At 38.8% G+C, this 16,287-nt stretch overlaps 1 long non-coding RNA gene across 1 annotated transcript; it reads right to left on the reverse strand.

Annotated features, from left to right (window-relative positions):
* Positions 1–821: 821 nt before the first annotated feature.
* LOC148153844 (uncharacterized) lies at positions 822–14,990 on the reverse strand. Its single transcript, XR_015766188.1, has 2 exons — positions 14,308–14,990; positions 822–2,035 (listed from the first exon to the last, which is right to left on the reverse strand). It is a non-coding gene; the product is annotated as an uncharacterized LOC148153844 (long non-coding RNA).
* Positions 14,991–16,287: the final 1,297 nt, after the last annotated feature.

The raw sequence follows: 16,287 nt of genomic DNA on the forward strand, positions 1-16,287 counted from the left end.
ACCAGGACAAACAACCATGTACACACACACACTCACCTAAGGAGGATTCAGAGAAATCTGTCAATCAATCCAGGATCTTCTTGCTGCTACCATACGTGCAGTGTGTACCATTAAGTCAGCGTGTGTGTATGTGTGTGTGTGTGCATGCACGCGTGCGTGTGTGTAATGACATGTCCAGTCTCTAACACAGTTTGTTTTCTGCCTTGTAGTCGTTGTTATTACTTGTAGTAGTAATAACATACTTTCATTGACAGCTCTAAATAACAATTTGAAGATATGAGGCAGAAATCAAATAAATCACTCTCACTTTTTTAATGTCTTAATCAGTTTAGAGCTGTTTGATATATTTTGTGCTGATATACCCACCATATTGTTTCTTGTATAGTTTTTGTAATTCCTAAAGGATATTTAAGTATGTATGTATGTATGTATGTATGTATGTATGTATGTATGTATTATTATTATTATTATTATTATTATTATTATTATTATTATTGTTGTTGTTGTTGTTGTTGTTTTGTAAACGTTGATTTTGAAAGGCGTTACTTGAGCTTCCGGTGTGGTGCTGGCACATTGAGTTCCTTGGGGCAACTCGATGTAGTTCCAAACTAATTCTTGAAGAATCTGATTATTCTGTTGTGTCTCCTTCCTAGACTAAATGATCTGAAGAGGTCTTGTGAGAAATTCTGTCCCCCTGTGAAAATCTGTTCCCCCTGTGTCGGGAGCGCGCATTGCAGCCAGAGAAGTGGATTCGGCGGATCTGACCATTTTCACGGCGCTTCTGATCGATTTCTCGGTAAAAAACTACTCATATAATCATGTTAATGTTGTAACTTTCAGTTTAATCGGCAGCTATCAAAATAAAAATACATACATAAATAAACGAGGTCTTGTGTGAAGGTCTTTTTACGCTGTTTTGTGTTATTTTAAACGCGAAGAGAATCGATCTTTTTTTTTCAGCTTTTCTCTCGTAAGCCTCACAAATAAACGTCAGTCAACAAACACAGGTTTCCAACACGAAGTGTCCATTTATAATTTTTCATTTCTGATAAAGGAGGAGGGAAGCTGGCCGATAGCAGGGCACAAAAATAAAGACTTCCTGAAAAGATCAGAGTGTAAACTTTTTGGTCAATCCCGTTCTAATGATAAGGAAAATAAGGAAATGTCTAGTATGCTATCACACATAATAATTTTTGAGAATTTGGAAACAGTTGCTTTTTATTTCCCAAAGTTATGGAGGGAGAAGAGGAGAGAATGGATATTTCAGCTGCCTGATAAAATCTGTTCCCCCTACTTAAAATGGAAACAAATTAATTTACCTGCAAGTCTTTTAAGGGGGGGGGAACAGATTTTATCAGGCGCTTCAAATATCTTGTTCCCCCATCCTAACTTTGTCAAAAAAGGAACAAATGTTTTCAAACTTGCAGGATTTCTTGTTGATGATAAGAGGAATTAACACAGTAAAAGACTTGCAGGTAAATTAACTGTTTCCAAATTCTCAAAAATTATTATGTGTGATAGCATATTAGACATTTCCTTAATCCAGTAATCTGTCATATTTTCCATTAGAACGTGATTGACCAAAAAGTTTACACTCTGATCTTTTCAGGAAGTCTTTATTTTTGTGCCCTGCTATCGGCCAGCTTCCCTCCTCCTTTATCAGAAATGAAAAATTATAAATGGACACTTCGTGTTGGAAACCTGTGTTTGTTGACTGACTTTTATTTGTCAGGCTTACGAGACAAAAGCTGAAAAAAAAGATCGATTCTCTTCGCGTTTAAAATAACACAAAACAGCGAAAAAAGACCTCCACACAGGACCTCGTTTATTTATGTATGTATTTTTATTTTGATAGCTGCCGATTAAACTGAAAGTTACAACATTAACATGATTATATGAGTAGTTTTTACCGAGAAATCGATCAGAAGAGCCGTGAAAATGGTCTGATCCGCCGGATCCACCTCTCTGGCTGCAATGCGCGCTCCCGACACAGGGGGAACAGATTTTCACAGGGGGACAGAATTTCTCACAAGACCTGCGCTGTGTACGAGGCAGATTGAACGTGACTATGGGAAGAAGAAAGCACTAAACTCGCGCCGTAATCTGTTTAAAAGGCTCGTTCCCGCTGCCCCCATTAGGTAATCCCGTTACTCAACCCCCTCCCAGACAGCTGCAGCAGAGCTCGCGCTCGGAGAAACGATTTGTGTTGTACGCAGTACTTCACCAATGGCAGCTTTTCTATGACTAGCGCCCAGGGCGCAATTAGATGAGAACAGATTTCAGTTAAATTTCGGAGAAAACAATTCTACATTTGTTGCAGTTTACAATTTTCAGGAATTGACCAATCTAACACAAATCAAAACTATTTAAATCTGTGCTCAGTTTAAAGTAATTTGGGATTAACCTGATTAGTCTGTATATTTTAATTTAGACACTAGCACAATTTAGGTTCTCTGGAGCCTCTTTGGACATGCTAGCTATTGATTTGCTGTTGTAATAAAATCCAGAGATTAGACTGTGGTGTTAAAGGTGGATGCAGTCAAAATGTAGCTAGAGCAGGGCGGAGCCAGATGGGGGAGCCGGGGGGGCCAGTGCCCCCCCTGACACCTGATGGCTCCCCCTCAGGTTCTCACCCCCGCCCCCCAATGATTGACATGTAACAGCACCAGGTCATTCCTATACATTATTTGGAATCATTCTAAGCCAACCTAATATCTAAAGAAGAAAAACAATAATAAATATATGAAAAGAAAATGTATAAAACTTTATACAAGTCCATGTGATGACTTATATAAATAGATTTACATCAGGTGCGACACCAGCCTCCTTTATACTTGTACTCATAAAAACAAGCTGAAATTGTTCTCCTGGATGTTTCAATGTGGTGCAACTCAAAGGCTAAAGCACACTTAATACCTGGTGGTGTTGGTAAAACACCAATAAGCTATTTACTGATTCTCCGCATAAAAAATAAAAAAAATGAAGAGGGGGACCGACAATGTTCGTAGTTTGGAGCAGAGGTTACCCTAGAGCACATGTGTCAAACTCAAGGCCCGCGGGCCACATGTGGCCCGCCATGCCATTTTATGTGGCCCTCCCAGCATTTTTATAGGCCGATGATCGACTTAAAATATGTTTTGAGCACGAATTGACTACAAACTACATTTCCCACAATGCATTCCGATTGTTACCAGCCAACATTACCGCTTCTCGCCACTAGAGAGCAGCAGAGTCACCTTAAGATCAATAAGTATATTGATTTTCCCAGCGAATAAAACTGAGACATCGACAAGCTAACATCAAAACGTCCAAGAAAAGAAACATCGACTTACAAGTAAGACTGAATGAAGATGTGTGTGAGTTGGTGTCAGGGCGGCAGGTCGCGCTAGACTTTTTTGTTATCCGTTATCTTGACCGACAACATAAAAAATAAAATAAAAATCGGTCATGTACTATTTTTATCCGTGAAATTACACTCATATTAACATCGGCTATTTAGTCGCATTTTATGTGGTTTAGCTAATATTTACCGTGAATCTAGATCCCATCACAAATTAAGCAGATAAATGTATCTACATCTAAGCGACTTCACTTAAATTAATGTCACTTCACCCGCTGGGGTCTGAACGCACTTCCTCCTGGTTCCTGGTCTGCAGAAAACTCCGCCGCGTCCGCAGTGGTTGAGCAGCGGACTGCGCATGTTACAGTCTAATTAACTTTTGCACCGTCATTTATTTCCTCAAGATAAACTGCCGGCTCATCATATGGATTAACACAACGTTGCATTCTCTTTAGCTTTCTCTGGTCTGCAATGGAGACTTGAATTTAACGCGCCATTTCAACCAAAGGTTTGTAACGCGCTTCCTAACCAGACGCTCCAAAGCGTCCGGTCCATAACTCTTCAACACGCTGTCAGCTCCCGGTCAGAAAGACGCATTTAGTTCAGAGACCATGAGATGATATTCAGAAAGGATTTTTTTAATTAATTGATTTCAGCTGCCTCTGAGACTAAATCTTTACGTAAAGTCTATAATGTCTGCCCATGTGATTGTTTTTATTATTTGTTTGCTTACCTTTAAACACTGATTTAAATATTGTAATTTTTAAACTAAGCAGTAATTTTACATCCATGGAAACTCAAATGTAATATTTAAAATTTCAATACATTAAATCAGTTATTTAACAATATGAGGTGGTGTTTAATTTATTTTTAGCATTGTATTTTTATATATTAATGCTAGGGCTGTTTTCCAGAGCTACCATCTGCAGCTTTAGATGCATTCCTTCTCTAACTCACCTGGACCATTGACTCATTATAAGCCTCTACAGAACTGAATGAGGGAAGTCAACCTTTTGTCTGGGGTGTGTTTTAGCAGGGATGCACTCCTGATTTGTACTGTCAAGTGGCCCGTTGAGGGGGGCCAATATGCTGAAGTGGCCCTCGGTGAAATTGAGTTTGACACCCCTGCCCTAGAGTTTTTTCGTTGTCCGTCAAAGAAAAAATAATTTCATTTCCAATTTGTAGTCATCAAATGAAACATTTAGTATTTCTCTGCAAGAACATTTTTGAAATCAGGTAACATTTCACCAAATGAAGTGATTAGAAGACGGCAGAACTCTGATCGCTTCCTGATCCCGCATTCACTTCTCTCGGCCCGCGGGAGAAAAACCCCGCAGAAGCCGATCAGCTGCGCTAGACGCTCCAAAGCCTCTGGTCCGTTAATTAAAGCGTCCAGATCAGAGATGATACTCTGACAGAAATTGTCCTTAGTATGATTAATAGTGAGCTCCGCGATGTTCTCTGTGCGTAAAGTTGAAAAGTGTCAGCTGCGCTTTATCACAGTCTGGACACGAAACCAGCGGACTGTTCTCTGTTCTTATCAAGACGAGGGTGAGGAGGGAATCTGACCAGGCACGTGCAGACGGGGGGTGAGGGGGAGAGCTAGGGGTGCTTGAGCACCTGCCCCTTTTGCTCCTCGCTCCCAAGTGCCCTTTTGGTCAATAGTTTTCTTTTTCTGTTGTTGTTGTTGTTTTTTTGTTGTTGTTGTTTTTTTATATTATTATTTCCTAAGCCCTCTTCTGACACATAATAACATGTACTAAAATTATTTGTTTTTTGTTGGGTTTTTTTTTGTACAACATAATAAGCCCTAAGGTCACCTTGTTACCTTTGACCTTTTACCCATGACGCATGACACAGTTGTCTCTCGCGCAGTGATATAAAGCGGCTAACTGCGGATCTCAATGTAGCGAATGTTCCAGATTACAGAACAGTTTTTGGTGAATTAAATAAAAACAAACGTTTTTGGTGAATAAAGGGGAGTAGACTTGCTACTTGAAAGATGACAGAAAACGTTGAAGTCTCGTTTCTGCTTCAGCAGTTTAAGCAGAGAGGTAATGAAATACAACAGACACTGACAGGCCTCTGCGTCTGCTTTTCTCTGAAGAACTACTGAGTGGGAGGAGACAGCCAGGTGAGGAAAAACTGTTCTTATCTATCGATTCAGTATTTTTATCATGCAGGCTGTTGTTGTTGTGCTATTAGCTAACTGCTAGCTAACGACTTTGCTATCAAAGCAAGATAAATAAGAAGCTTCTTCCCTGTATCTTTAATGATAATAGTCATTCTTCAGTATCGGTTATGCAATAGGGGCAAATCGCCCGTCCAAAACTTATCATCTCCATAATAGATGTATGTCTTCTGATTTCCTTTGCTGCATAATGTACATTGCATTTATTCTGGCGTTAGGTAAATGTATCGTGAAGGAGAATAACACTTAAATAAAAGTCCAACAAGGATATTCATTTAGAATTAAAAATAACTCACCTTGAACTACCATGATAGATATAATGTATATAACAAAAGCCTGTCATTAATGAAGGGGAAAAAACTCAAACCAGACTTTAATTAAGTTTAGAGTCTGGTTCGCAGAGTATGCAGTAATTTTTTCCCCAATTATTCAATTAGCAAATAAGTTTGTTTTGCAAAAAAGAATTTCACTTAATGAGACAAAAATGTGTGATTTTAATAAAAAAAAAGTTGTTTAAGCAAAACTCAGTAGGCTTTTCTCATGGTGATATGCATTAACAGTTCAATTTTTTCTTTTTCTTTTTTTTTTCTGAAGTTCCACATTAAAGTTTGATGCAGCTCTGCTTTCCTGAATGAATCATCATCATCTCCACTGCAAGTGTAGCAAACAGGCAGCTCTTTTTTATATAGATTACAGTCCACTAAAAGGTTGCATTGTGCCCTTGTTTATATTTTTAATAGTGTAATTCTGTAAAGATAAAATATGTCTGGTGGTCCAGCTCTAATTTACATATCTTGCTAAATTGCAGGTTTGAATATTGCAATACTTTCCTATAACAAAATAGACCAAATAGACCTGCAGAAAGAAATTACTAATAAAATATCTTACATATGCATAGTTGTATGCTCTATATAGAGATTTTCCTTAACTTTGATTGTATATTTCACAATTTTGTAATTTATCATTGTTTATTAAACTCTGAAAGCTGTGTGGCTTTGTTAATATTTTGTTCTAGAATGCGGTTAGATGTGCCCTTTTTTTTTGAGCACCTTTAGTGGTCTCTGCACGGCCCTGAATCTGATATATCACTCCAGTTACTTTTTACTGGTTTTGTTTTTAAACCACCATTAACATAAGCAGTGTAACTATATATTGTATATTTGACGTTTGTCATGTGTGATTAATTGGAGCGTAACGGTGGAGCATTTATGCGCATTTATTGATCAGCGCACTGCGCTTGTTTCCGTCTAACGGACATCTGCACTTTAATTTCTTTCCTCCCTCAACAGTCAGCTGCTATTCCTCTATTTAAACTACAATAAATAGATCAACACAACTTGATCACACGTTCTCTTCATTAAATGCATACTCATTAGAAGCCTGAGCCACCATCAGGCAAATAATTCCGGACTATTTTTACCCCTCAAATTATAATTATGTTAACATAGCCGCATTTTTATGCGGTTTAGTTAATATTCACCTAATTGAATCCAGATCCCATCCCACATAAAGCAGATGAATGTATCGAACTTTCTCTCCTAGTGACTCAAACCACTGACTGTGGTCCCAATAACTTATAATAAATGAAATTAAACGACTCCACTTAAATTACCTGCACTTCACCTACTTGGGTCTGAACGCACAGCCTCACAAATTCTTCCTGGTCGCATCTGCAGAGAAATCTGCGCTGGTTCATCGACAGTTGGATCTGTCTGATCCAAACCAAACAATTGAACTCTGCGAGTTTTTTACCCTGTGTGCGGTTTGGGTGTGCGTTTTTTCCAAGGATTTTTATTTTATTATAATTTTTTTTAACGTGGTTTCGGTTCTCCAAAACGGACAGATGTTCCACCTGCTGTGCTCCTCCTGAGCGTCGCTCTCCTTCTGGGTGCGGGAGGGTAACATCTTCACCTTCATTTGTTAAAACCACAGGGTGAGTTAAATTTAATTCTTCACAGCAGCGGATGTAGATGTTGCATAAGTAGGTGATGCATATGTTAGATGTTGTACATGTGTTAAGTGTTTGCTACGGTACCGAAGTTTGCTGCATTTGTAGATGTTGGATATGTTATGCCTAACTGTGTCGTGGTTATTACTCACTAAAGCAGTGAACCCCTTGCACATGTTTTTTGATGCTACTGCCCCCTGAATGTCTTTAACTTCTGTGATTGGTCAATGTCATTGGTCCATGCTGTTAGTTCATGTTGCTGGTCAGTGTTGCTGTTTCCAGTTCTCTTCGCCATTAATAAGTTTTGAAGTAGGTTGTGGCTGATCAAAGTGTTTATATAAAATATTGGTCTTTCAATATTAGTGTTTGTGAAGTCAAATCAGAAAGAGGGTAAAGGGAAAAAAAAGAGAAAAAAAAGTCATGCGCTTCCACACGGACCTAAAAGAGGGACGGACAAGGGGGAAAAAATAGAAGACGGAAGAGAAAGCCGCCAAACAAAGAGGACAGGAGTTTGCGACTTTTTGAATCACGGATCCCCGTCAACCTGTGTAAAATTGGATGATCTTTGTTGTTGCGCAACACCCCCCTCCCCTTCTCTCTTTCTCTCTACTTCCCCGTCTGAGAGGAGGGAGATGTTGCTCCCAGCTCTCCATCTAACGGGTCCGAGAAGCCTCTAACTCCGGAGTATTACTACAGATGAGAATATAGAGGACATTCTGTTTAAGCTGGGCGCGAGAAAGACTAGCCTGGTTTCTAACGACCTCCATCCAGATGTCCCACCCTTTTTCACCTTGTGAATTAGCCAGATTGAGCAGCCCGCAATCAGCTAGCTTCACAGAGCACACCTGTTAACCGTCGCTCTCTCTTTCTTACAACTTGCACTTGTTACTGAACCAGGTAGGTTTTAGTGACTCGGGCGAGTCCCAAGGGTGTTGTTTTAGTTTTGGGCCAAAAGCAACCTATAAAACATTTTCCACTTTCTCCTCCCAGAATCAAACTTCATAGCTATTTTACAACCATCAAAGAACTTTAAGGTGACTCATTAATTAAATGTCCACATCTTTTAGATTTTCTTAATGCTAATTATTTTATTAGTAAGGCAATTTTGCAAGGGTCAGTACAGCTTAAATCAGTAGCAGAAATAATCAAACAAGTAAAATCAATAATCTAGCCTATCTTTTCCTAATGCTGACACTGTGAACTAAAAAAGGGAAACTTTGAGAGAGAGGGACAGAGGTTGGCATCTTGAACCCCAGAACTGGCCTGGTGATGAAAAAGGTGTAGCAGCAGCAGAAGGCGGCTCCCAGTACAGGAAGCGTACTGAGTCAGAGCGGCAGGTCTCGGGACTCAGGGTGACTTCCTCATGCGCGTAGCGGTCCTCAGCTTCTTGTCTTGCAGCTCTGTAGCTCCTTTCTCCTCGTCTCACGATCTTTCTGGTCCATTGAGATGTAGACAAGCTGGTCTCATGGAAGGAACACACCAGTTCTTCATCTTTGCCTTTGTCTTTGTCTTTGGGGTCTGAACCCAGCTGGTGAGAGAAATGCAATTTGAAGCCACATGTTGCGGGGCTAACGGGTTCCTTTTCTTAGGAAAGTTGAAGTTTAGCAATAAGGTCTTGGTCACCTCTGCTCTCCTATCAGTTCCTCTTTTCCCCTTACCTTTCACCTACCATCTACCTCCAACACATCATCAATGACCTTTAATTACAGTTACACATTTTACTCCATTTCAAGTTCAATGTCAAAATCACATTTATAACCTTAGTTTCTCTGATTTAGCATTCATTTATAATTTTATAATAACCATTACTTATTAGTTACTCTTATTATAATCATAATGTGAGTTACAACAGACATTTCTGAAAAGAAACCAAGAATAATCTGATGGGTATTTTTCCTTTCGAACCTTCAATAAAAGAACCACAGACAACGTATATGAATTTTATGACCAAGCTTTTGCAAAAGGGAGAAGTCTCAGCAAACTGCTCCTCCGAGCCGTTCACTGAGCGTTCTGGTCTGCTTCCGCGTGAGCCCGTTTTATTGTCAAAGCAGAACAGCCACAGGGAGCAACCAGGAAAAACAACAGAGGTCGTAAAACATTAAACCCAAACAACTAGCAACCCAGTTCCAGGTGTGATATCTGATCTACGGTCTGAGCCCGGTTCAAATCTCGGTCAAACTGTCAACAAAGAAGAGGGAAGATAAACATAAGCCAACATACGACTGCACACAGGCAGTTCCTAAGTTAGGAGGAATTCCGGTTGATAAGAATTTAAGGTCTGGGAAACACAGAGTTAACTGTCTCACATGAAGATGAACAGACAGTCGTGACCTCCAGGTCAGTTCATACACACAGAAGGAAGAGAACACTTTAAACTGAAAATCACAATAATACTGAATGTTAATTAACTATTAACATTAGACTGAATATGAACTAAAGTAATAACAAAATGATAATACCAAAAAATCTCTAACATAATCCATTATTCTAATTATTTGATACCAAGTTACAGTTACTTCTTCCACCTGTAAGTACTTCCACAAGTGTAAGAGTAAATGTAAATATTCTTATAATCAAACCAATATCAACCATTGGTTAAACCAATATTAATTATTGGTTTAATCATAAGTTATTATTATCCATTTAAGTATTTTACTCTGGGTTTTATCCAATTACTCAAAATGTTTAGATTTTATTCTTTAAACCTTTAATGCCTTGAAATGAGTAATCTGAACTATTTTCATCCACATGCAGGCTGGAAACTTCCCCTTTCTTCAGGAAACCTGCTCTTCCTGTTCCATGACTCTCTTTCTGCCTATGATTTTTTTTATGATTAAATAGAAAAAGTAGAATTAAAGCAAAGTTTGCTGGACACAATAACAACACACACAACCAGATTAATTTTATTACCGTCTGACTCTACTGTTGGGTCTTGATGTCACCTGTGTAATTAGTTTTAAAGATAACTTTATCTATTGTTACTATTAAACTAAAATCTCCAGCATGGGGAAGTGGGATGAGCTTGACTTTTCTCGACATCTTGTAGATGAGCAGAGAGGCAGCCGATAAGACATAAGCTTCCAGTTTGGCCGAGTGGATTTTCAGCGCCCAATAATAACGGCTGAACCGAAGTGGTGGACTGTGGCGGTGACGCTTTCTTTTTGTTGATTGATGGACTTTTATGATTGAATTGATTATCATGTTGGTGAAATGTAGCTGATAGCGGAAATTCAAGCTGAAAGACTCCGCCCCCTCCGTTCGCCCATCTGCGTCATGCTCATCTCCAACCTCAGCGCTGGACCTCACCCGGCGCGTCCAATCATCAATCAAGCTCTCCATAAAAGGATCCACACCCAGGCCGTCAGCCGTTCCCAGCTGCGTTCAACCCACCACCGCCCCTTCTCCACCCACATCTTTCGGCTCTCCAGGATAGCAACCTTTCCAGACCTCCACCACCAGTGTCGGGCCCCGGGGGGAGAGCATCCCTAATCAGTTATCGGGATGTTCATCGAGTTCACATCAAATCTCGGCTCAAATCAGCGCCGAGCGCCAAAGAACTGTTATTCATTCCTGTCATTAAATCTTTTAATTGTTCCTTTTTCTTCGTCTGAGTCTTTCCAGATTGAAATGGATTTGGGTGCAAAGTTCAACTGTCAATTAATTTATCATCAACTTCAAAAGAATAACTTAAAGCTAAATTTATAATATTTATGATTAATGTTGAGAAGCAGATGTTTTGTATGTTAAGTGGTGTAGTTAAATGTAAATATAAATATTAACTTGAAATGCACTGATGTATTTAAATGTAAATATAAATATTAACTTGAAATGCACTGATGTATTTAAATGTAAATATAAATATTAACTTGAAATGCACTGATGTATTTAAATGTAAATATAAATATTAACTTGAAATGCACTGATGTATTTAAATGTAAATATAAATATTAACTTGAAATGCACTGATGTATTTAAATGTAAATATAAACTTGAAATGCACTTTAAAGTTAATGAACTTAAGTTGAGTTACTTGTTTATTTAACTTTGATTACTTTGTATGTTTAATTCGTGATGGGTTGCTTGGTATTATCTATATAATTTGCTATTTTCTTTGTAATTGAGTGAAATTGATTTATACAGATTAGTAATTATTTTTTGGGTTTGTTTAAAGGTTTTTACCTGCATCTTCTGATCAATGGTGAACATGTCCATACACTGTGAAATAAATGGAGGATAAAAGCAAGAAAACTGTTTGGTCCTTTGAGTATTTCCCTGTCATTAAGAGTCTGCATGAATTCATCCATCCCTTCTCAAGTGGGGAAGTTGCACAGTTTAAAAAATAACTTGACAGTGTTTTCAAAATGCCAATATTTCTACCTTGCATTTTCTTCAAGCATCTACAGCTCCCTCCTGCTTCTTCCTCCTGAAATGGATTTGGGTGCAAAGTTCAACTGTCAAGTTCCTCAAGTGCTCGGAGGTTCACTGAGGGACTGTCAACAAATGTCTGACCTAAACACTCCTGACAAACAAATGTAAACAAATGCCTTGCCTTGTGACCAACTGACACAAAAAAGTGGTAATTAGGGTTACACGAGACACACTATTCTCTATTGAATTTTTAAGTTATATTCAATATTTTAAACAATTTTAATATTAACCCTTTCATGCATAAATTATGATCCTATGTGTCAAGATTTTTTTCCATTTTTTAAATTTTCTTAAGGAATAAAAAAGGTAGGAAAAAAAATTGTAAAAAAAGATTTTTTTTATTTCATGTTTTTTAGGTGATCAATTGTAATTTTCTCCAAATACAAAGTTATTTGAAAAAAAAAAACATCAGTAGTATTGTTCTTTAGGGGTTATCACAATATTTTGTTTTTACCTGCGAGAGTCGTCTACAGTAGAAGAAGGGACAGGGTTGGTTGGCATGCTTTTTTGTCTGTCGGCCATTTTGGATTTAACAGAAATAATTTCTTGCATTTGCAGCTGACGGCCAGTAGTTGATAGTGTATTTTATGATACATTAGTGCCCACTTCAGTGCATAAAAATCCACAAGCACAAGAAAATGGCTTTTAGATAGTTGTCCACTCTAGTAACCACTATGCATGGTTAAATGTTTTCTTCAATAGCTTCCAAGTGATTTTAAGCTCATTGAATCAAAATCAGTGTGAAATTGTTCTCATCTATACATGCTTTGAATCCAAGCATCAAATGGTAGAGCCAGCTTTGTCCTGAAAACGCCAGCATCTATATTGATAGCCTCCAAAACAAACATGTCTGGTAACATTGGTTGGTTAATCTTCCGTCTGCTTGCCCATAAAGTCCAGCGGCTGGTTGTAGTAGTTCTTGACTCCCATTTTGCGCTAAAGAGAATAGGTCTCCTGGCAATTTCATAATCGGTTGGGAAACCGTCTTCTGGCATGCTTTGCAGCTCGAGAGTGGTACAGATTTTCATTATTTTCATGCTCCACGCCTTAACACAGCCCAATCGTTTGACGTGAGGCTGCAGGTAGCCATTAAAGGAGTGAGTTCCTCGTTTTTATCCAGTTGGTACAGGTAAAGCTCCCCTGTTTCATATTTAAAAACATACTTCCATGATCACTGTTAGAATTATGTTTATCATTCTTACATTTGTAATTTTATGTTACTAGTTGTTTTTCTATTTAGGGATTTAGTGTTCAAATTTGTTGAACTGTGGAGACACACAATTAAATCTTCCTTAATCTCAAGCATGTTTTTACAGATGGTGACTTAGATTTTCCTGGGATACTCCTGAGCTGTAAACTTATCTATGTGTTAATTAAGTTTCTGTGTCCCCCTTCTTTGTTTCTGAATTTGCATTCTACTGTGAAGATAGGATGTGGGTTCCACCCCCTCCATTCCTTTTCACCCCCTTCTTGCTAATAAAAGAGACAAACAATTGAAGATTTGCAGAACACATGGTGAGCGGCTTGGAGAAGCAGTTCACTGTGTCTTCTCCTTCTGCAGAAGTTTGGTTGAAAACTCATATACGTTGTCTGTGGTTCTTTTTTATGTAGGTTTGAGAAAATACCTATCAATCCCCATAATTAATGTGGCTCCAAAGACCAATCGTCTTGCAGATTCTGCACCCGACACACATAAAATTTGGATTTCTTGGAGAATCCTCTGGATGACCTGAGTACTTGAAGACAGAGACGGGGGTCTTGCATAGAAGAGATGATCCACTTGTCAAGAGCCGCCTTGTAGACATAGTTGCCAGAGCAGATGCATCAGATGCTGAGCATGATCCATCTCTGCACGATCCGAGTACACAGATATTGGGATTTCATATCTGAGAGGTACTGCAGATGAGGCTGGTCCTTGATCCTCAGTAGAAGTTTGAACTCATTTAGTTCCATGGATTGCTCAAGTCTTCTGTAGAAAGTGTTACAAGCAGAGCGCTGTATTTATAATAGTAAATCTCCAAACCACACCCTGCTGTATTTCACTTGGATAATTCATGACTGACCGACATCAATTGCTACCACCTACTGTGACGTGAAATTCCTTAGGCGTACATTAACGTTTATCCTGCCACACCCCTATTTATATAAACATTTACATTAACATTTTACCTGTCATACCCCTTTTTACGTATTCTTATTCATAACCTGTAATAAAATTATGATTGAAGAGTGTAAAAGTGTGTAAAAGTGAAAAATGTCCAAAATTTGCCCTTTGACGCAAAATGGCTGCCTCTCGGTACATTTAGAGCACATATGTCAGAGTCAAGGCCCGCGGGCCACATCCGGCCCGCGAGAAGGTTTTTTACGGCCCCTGGGATGATCTTGATTTATTATTAGAACCGGCCCGCAGACCGCAGCAAGCCGGCACCCCGTCTGAAAAAAAATATCTTCCTTATTTGAACTGTAAGTAGTTCTTTAAATGTTCTGTGAGATGATGTACTTACCCATGTATCCATAACAACCGGAACTTTCAATATCCACCAAGTTATTGCCGAAATATACCGTCTATTAAACGAGTGCCCCCCGGATTAATTACACTCTCTGCAGCTGCAGCTGCGAAGTTACCGTATTAACCCGATAGTTGCTGGAAAGTGCAACGTCTCCCCTTTCAGAAACCGTTGGAATTTTTCCACTTAGCGCTACGTGTGGCGGAATTACGGTACTGCAAATTTAGATGTGTCGCCGGCGACACATCTAAATGCCTTGACTCTGACATATGTGGATTAATAGATTTTTGCACTTTATTTTATTGTATTTCAATCCAATTATATTTTAAAAATATTTCAGTTGTGTCTGTTGAAAATTAAAGATTACTGACAGAGCCATAAGAAAATATTGCTTTATTTATCTGATCATATTGGAATATATTTGTTAGGTTTTCAGTAGGTTCAATTAGGTTCACTAGACTATATGCGTCATTTAAAAAAATTTCAATGAACATTCGATCAGTCCGGCCCTCGGCTTGTAGCTAAATTTTTTATTTGGCCCTCCATCCATTTGACTTTGACACCCCTGATTTAGAGGGTACCTCCAAGAGACTTTTTTTTCTTGATTTGGCATAATCTACAGGGTTTTCCCCAGTGTATTATAAGCCTGTCGGTACGCCATGCGTGACCCCGCCCCCCACACACACACACCACCACCACAAGGCCAATCCCTGCTTGTTTTTGTTTTCAGAAAAATTAATAAACAATTTATCCGTATTGAAAGCGTCTTCGTTGGTCTGAGCATTTCACTGGCTGAGCAAACTTATTTATAAAAGTTTATAGTTTGCATTTAAAGCAGGGAGAGTGGACCAATCACACAGCTGGCGCCTCTGCACGTTGCCTCGCACTGCCGTTGCTTGCAGAGGCGGAGCCAGAGGGGGGGCTGGGGGGGCCAGTGGGCCCCCCCCTGATGATTGACAAATAACAGCACCAGGTCATTGTAAAACACCAATAAGCTATTTACTGATCCTCCACAAAAAATAAAAACAAAGAGGGGCCGACAATGTTCGTAGTTTGGAGCAGAGGTTGGACTAGAGTTTTTTCGTTGTCCGTCAAAGAAAAAAATCATTTTATTTCCAATTTGTAGTCATCAAACAAAACATTTAGTATTTCTCTGCGAGACCGTTTTTGAAATCAGGTAACATTTCACGAAATTACGTGATTAGGAGACGGCAGAACTCTGATCGTTTCCTGATCCCGCATCACTTCCCTCGACCTGCGGGAGAAAAACCCCGCAGAAGCCGATCAGCTAGACGCTCCAAAGCCTCTGGTCCGTTAAAGCGTCCAGATCAGAGATGATACTCTGACAGATATTATTCTTAGTATGATTAATAATGAGCTCAGCGATGTTCTCTGTGCGTAAAGTTGAAACTGCCTGCGCACCAAATGTCAGCTGCGCTTGATCACAGTCTGGACAGAAACCAGCGGACTGCTCTCTGTTCTTATCAAGACGAGGGTGAGGAGGGAATCTGACATATTAGATTCCAGTTAAGTTTTTACTGGTTTTGTTTTTAAAACACCATTAACGTAAGCAGTGTAACTATATATTGGACACAGCAAATCCAGGAGGCCCATATTAACACTGTCAGATTTGATTTCAACACTTTTAAAGTGTCTATAAGGGTCCACACCACAAAGTGTCAATTTAACTCTTTTTGGAGAGTTAATACCTTAACTCTTATAAAGTGTCAAATATCAAATCTCCTGGAGTTAATAATTTAACACTTACTAGCACTAATTCAGAGTTAGATCTTAATATTAACTCTCAGAGTATTTTTTAACTTCATAAGAGTTATTTGTAATCAATATTAAATAGGTATTTTATTGTTATGCT

This window comes from Poecilia mexicana, unplaced genomic scaffold (assembly GCF_051168715.1).
Source record: "Poecilia mexicana isolate PSO_F unplaced genomic scaffold, ASM5116871v1 scaffold_18, whole genome shotgun sequence".
In the NCBI taxonomy this organism is placed as follows: domain Eukaryota; kingdom Metazoa; phylum Chordata; class Actinopteri; order Cyprinodontiformes; family Poeciliidae; genus Poecilia; species Poecilia mexicana.